The following is a 6,013-nucleotide window of genomic DNA, read 5'->3' on the forward strand; positions in this document are numbered from 1 at the left end:
AATTTTCACAGGATGCCTAACACAGACAAAAAATCATTATATGATTTACATGTATTTGTATTAAATGTCATACTTTTTGTAATTGTTTGTATTCAATATTCAATTGAATAGTCAATATTCAATTTTAAATGAAACATTTAAAAATCACTAATTCCATATTATGTTCACTTTCTTCAAATGATGGTTCATTTCTCATAAATTTTGAAATTTTTGAATCATTGATTCCACAAATAAGTTGGTAATTGGGAGAAGTAAATTTTAGGTTTAGTGTTAGGTGGATAAATGTCAAAATTTATATTTTAATAAATTTGTTAAGGCGTTTTTGTGACTTAACATGTGACCTAGCCTTGAGACCATTCCATGTGTGACTGAAGAGAATAGGTATCACTCCGTTGTTGGGTACAAAGTTCTGCTTTGCTTGTTAGGTGTACGTAGTGCTACTCACGTTTGCTTGGATGTTCTATTTATTATTGAACATAGGGGTATATCAATTTAGTCTTTTAGATTTGTTAATATGTGCTTTGTATATCTAGGTGATCTCCTATTGGGTGCATTTATTAATTAAAAATGATTTTTTAACTTCTTTAATTTCTTAAAATTTGCCTAGAAGTGTAGGAGATATGTTGTTCAACTAAAGATACTTGATATTTTTAGATAATTATGTTTCCACACACATCCCAATTAATTTCAAAATATATGCTTGAGACATGAAACATAAAGAAAATCCTTTTATACATAAAACGTTATTTTGCTTTCCTAGTTTTAAAATGATTCCCTTATTTTGCCCAATTTTGAAGAACTGTAAACTTAGCAACAGTAACAGGAAAACTTGTGAAGCATCCAAACACTTTGTAATTCAACTGGTTAGGATGAAACATTAAGTAGATTCAAGAAGTAAATGATTCTGATGAATCATGAGGCCAGAAATGTCTTATTTTATACAACACTGCTCCAAATTTTTTGGATTCCTGATGGTTCCCTTTTAGAAATGAACCTTGCTTTTTCAAAGTGTTTGTACTTACATATAATGAAATATATTTAACAGATATAATGAAAGAATATTTAAAAGGAAGTAAAAACAAGCTACTTCTAACACATTTAAAATTTTACCATCAGCATCTTTTGGCAATACCAACTTAGGTTATGGTAATGTGACATGGGAGAGATATTTTTAATGTCAACAATTCATTCCTATAGTAAACGGTAATAAGATGGACAACTTTTTATTTTCCTTTACCCCATCAGAATGACACTTCCTATTGAAGACTAATTGTGAACAAATGCTATAAATAATTCCCAAAACTCTAAATGACATTATATTCTTAAACTTCAAGTTTTCAAAAGTAAATAGACTGCTTATCTTTTGCATTTCATAGAATCATATCACAAACATATTGACAATAACTTGACAGGCAGAGCAAATTCTCAGGCTAATTGAATGAAAACATCATTATGTTTGTTATCATTACAACAGTCCTAGGTAAATATCTCTTTCTTTCTTCCATCTTCTTTTTCCCCCCCTCAACAACTATATTATTACTATATTCTAGCAATATTTCCATTAAAAATATTGAGAAAACACATAAGCAGCAAGTCTAGGAAATATCAAATCACAAATTTTAAAATATTTTCTTTCTTCTTTACCACCCTCTCCATGGATATTGTACTTCATTTATTAAGGACATACATCTTTTAACAACACATTTAAATTGTGTAATGGGATGTTTGGTTTAGTGCATAAATATACTCTCAAAAAACATGTCAATTAGAATGGTGGGAAATGGTGTTTCCCTAAGGCTACTGAAAACATGACTTTAAATAAAGTGTGACAATAGCTCAAACACTGAAAGCTCTCAAAAAATACACAATTTAAAAATGAATATGCCATAGAAAAATAGTGTTACTTAAATAGGGGTATTCCATTAGAAAGCAAAGGCTTAGGTATCAAGGTGAAGGACTAATTTCCCAGAGCAATATTTTTTTCCCCCCTCCAATGCAATTTCCAGATACAATCATACAGGTTTTAGTGTTAAGCTTTAAAGATCTTATTGGATAATAAAATTTAGCTGAAATATGTTCAGAAAACACTACTGAAGATTTCATATTCAAAGTAGGATTGATATGGTAACATGTGTAAAAGTGTGATCTGAGACAGAAACAATACTATTAGGAGATATATGTTGCCCAGTGAGGTGAGAGTAAGTACTGGGTGGCTTTTATATACAATTCACAGGTTTGTAAGGTTTCCAGCTGAACTGTGGTCAAGTAAAGCAAATTGATAAAAAGAAGAAGGAAGGTTTAAAGACAAAAAGAGTAAAACTATCTATATGCAAAATAATTTGTTAAGGGATACACAGAAAGATGTAAAATATGAAGTAAAAACAGTAACTTCAGGGGGAGGAGTAAAAATGCAAGGTTGTTAAAATGTATCTGAACTTAAGAGGTCAATATTCCAAAATAATTATATATGTATATGTATATTAATATATATATAGAGAGATCACTATATATAAACCTCATGGTAATAAAAAATAATACATGCACACAAAAAAGAGGAATTGGAACATAACATTAAAGATAGTGAAATAAGGGAAAAGAGCAAAGAAAAACAAAGGAACAAAAGTTACTATAAAAGCAATCCCAAAACAATTATCAAAATGATAATAAGTACATACCCATCAATAATTACTTTAGAAGTAAATGGACAAAGTGTTCCAATCAAAAAAACAGAGTGGCTGAATGATATAAAAATAAGACACATATATATGTGTGTGTGTGTGTGTGTGTGTGTGTGTGTGTGTGTATATATATATATATATATATTCTATACAATAGAGTCACTTCAGATCTAAAGACACCGAGAGGGTGAAAAAAGTGTATTTCATGCACATGGAAATGAAAATAAAGTCAGGGCAGCAATACTTATATCAAACAAAATAGACTTTAAAACAAAGAGTGTAACAAGATAATAAAAGATTTTACATAATGATAAAGGAATCAATCTAAGAATATATAACCATTATAAATATATATGCAACCAATATAGCAAGCAACTAAATACAGACATAAAGGGGAAAAAAATTGGCAGTAACCCAATAGTAGGAGAATTTAGCACCCCAATCCCCTTACATCAGTGGATAGATTATCCAGAAAAAACAAAAAACAAACAAAAATCAATAAGAAAACACTGGCCTTACATGACAAGTTAGACAAGATAAATTATATAAATCAGACAAAAAAAAATATATATATATATATAGAAAGACTATACTATTTTTCACTAGTGCACATCAACATTCTCCAGGATAGAACACATACAGGGCCACAAAACAAAGCTCAGTATGTTTAAAACAATTGAAATCAATCATCTATTCTGATCACAGAACTATGAGACTAGAAACCAACTACAACCTTTAAAAATACCTGCAAAAACCACAAACATTTGGAGACTAACTAATATGCTACTTAAATTGAAGAAATCAAAGAAGAAAAACACAAAACCTAGAGACAAAAATGAAAACAGGTGATGGAACAAGATGGCAGAGTAGGTAAACGTGGAGTACATCTCTCTCCATAGATACATCAGGAATGCACCTTCAGAAAAAGAAGTGCATGCAAAACACCAGTTGAGAGCATACACGAGTACCTGACCAGTGGAAAATAATATATAGATCCATGAAAAACTCGGTAGGATGAAGGAACTGGGGGAAAAACAGGAGCGTTAGTAGGACTGGACCTGCCCTTAGTGGGTGTGGGAACTGAAGCAGGGGTCCAAACCCCACATTGGGCAATTGTCTGAGTCAGAGGAGAAACATTTAAGGCTGAGAGTGAAACAGCTGATCTGTGGCAGCCTAAATGGAATGAGAATCAGACAGTCCTTGTTGCAGCCATACGTGTCCTGGACAGGAAGGCTGGTCCCTTGGAAGGCACAGTAGCTGGGAGCTGGAGTTTAGGAATTGTGGAGCAATTCCAGGGTGAGGGCTGCTGTTGACTGCAGAGAGACAGATTGAGGGGATGTGAGGGAGGAGATCATGGTGGGAAATGCCTGTGGAGGAAAGTTGGCCTGCCACGGAAGCAAGTCAATATTGCTGAGTCATGTGTAGGGGGTGGAGCCATCACCATATCCGTCTCCCTCCCTATCTGCCAGTATCTACAGTTGAACAATAGAGAGGCTGGCCCATCAAACACCTAATGCACTGAACTACAGAGTAGGACCCTACCTAGGGTGCCCCTTAAATGACTGATGCACCAGTCTACAGAGCAGGACCCCAGCCAGGGGCTCCCCCTCTATGTGCCTGACATGTTGAACAACAGAGAAGGACCCCAGGCAAGGGAGCCCTCTAAGTGCCTGAATGGGCGGAACTATGGATGACCCAAAACTTCCCACCAGCTGTACAAGCTGCAGATGAAATCCACACAATCAATCAACTAGGCTGGCCAAAGAGGCCTTCTGATTGCCAGCTACAAGAGGCTTGGAAAAAAGACGCTGATAGGGCCATAACTCCTGTGGCTGGGGCAGTCCATGTCCCTGCACACTTGATGCTGCCAGTGTCCCCATAAGCCAAGAAGTTGTGCCACCTTCACGCTCAATTCTCAACTCTCACTGGGTCAGAGCTGCCAAAAGGGAAGAAAAAAAAAAAAAAAAAAACAGCAACAACTTTTGCATCTATGCACACAGGGTTGCTTCGGTCATGTCCAACTCTTTGTGACCCCATAGACTGTGACCTGCCAGGCTTCTCTGTCAGGGACGGGGGTTCTCCAGGCAAGAATACTGGAGCATATTGGCAAATAATGTTTGCCATACCCTTCTAGAGCACTTTATTTTCTGCTACCCTAGCCACCAACTCCCTTGCGTGCCTGGCACTGTCAGAACCCCTGCAACCCAAGCAGCTGCACCACCTCCACACCTGGCCCTCACAGGCGTAAACCCAAGTCCTCGAGGGCAGCCTCAGGATCAAACCCCAGTGGATGACCCACATGTAGAGGTGGAAATAAAACCACAATTGAAACCGAGGCAGTGTTTCTATGAAAAAGACCCAAAACCTTCCCACCAGCTGTACAAACTGCAGATTAAATCCACACAATCAACTAGGCAGACTCTGTTGTCTACGGAATACAAAAAAGGTCATTGAAAGCTCCCACAAAAGAAAACGCACTAGTTCTGATAGCTGTGGTCATTGGAGGCAAGAACATATAGAAGTAGGACCAGATTAGAATTTGAGTTGCCCCCATAGCAGGTCCAGAGATCAACACAGTGTTGGAGGGCATCCTAGGGAAGTAAGGTGGACTGTGGCTCCCAGTGAGGGAAAGGACTCAGCACTGACTCAAGAAAAACATTTATTATTCTTATGTTTTGACTAGTTCTGTAGGTTCTTTTGGATTTTTCCCCTCACCCCCCATCCCCCTGTTGTAGTTGTTGATTTTATTGGCACTATGAAATCCAATTAAGCTTTTGAGGTTTTTTTCTTCTTCCCTCAGTCATTTTTTACTGTTGTTATAAACCTCTGCCTCAATGTTGGGCTTCTGAAGTTCTGTGGAGTTTTCCTTTTTTCCTTTTCTATTTTTTTAATTTTAATTTTTAATTTTTTAAACCTATTATTATTTTTTCTACATTTATTCCTTTGCTTGCTTTTCCTACTGTTCTTTTTCTCCTTGCAGTTAATCTTTAACATATATAAATCTTCTTTATTTACCTCTATTCAACATTGCATATCTATGCTTTCGTTCTTCCTTTCTCTTCTTTCCTCTCAACATATTTGCTAGTTTTATTTCCATTGCTTTATTCTCCAGTTGGCACCTTGCTCTAGTTTTGTTTTCCAGTTTGTGCTTTAGTCAGTTTTGTTCTGGTAGATATAATTTTTGGTTCCCTTTTTCCACTGGTCAATTTATTGTACATTACATTTGTTGGACTGTTTTGATTTTGCTTATGGGTGTGTATGTATATATTCAGTAACTTTTTATTGTTGTTATAAACATCTGCCTCTACTTTGGGCTTTTGCAGTTCTATGGAGAT

The sequence above is a fragment of the Muntiacus reevesi genome, chromosome 17 (assembly GCF_963930625.1).
Source record: "Muntiacus reevesi chromosome 17, mMunRee1.1, whole genome shotgun sequence".
Lineage (NCBI taxonomy): Eukaryota > Metazoa > Chordata > Mammalia > Artiodactyla > Cervidae > Muntiacus > Muntiacus reevesi.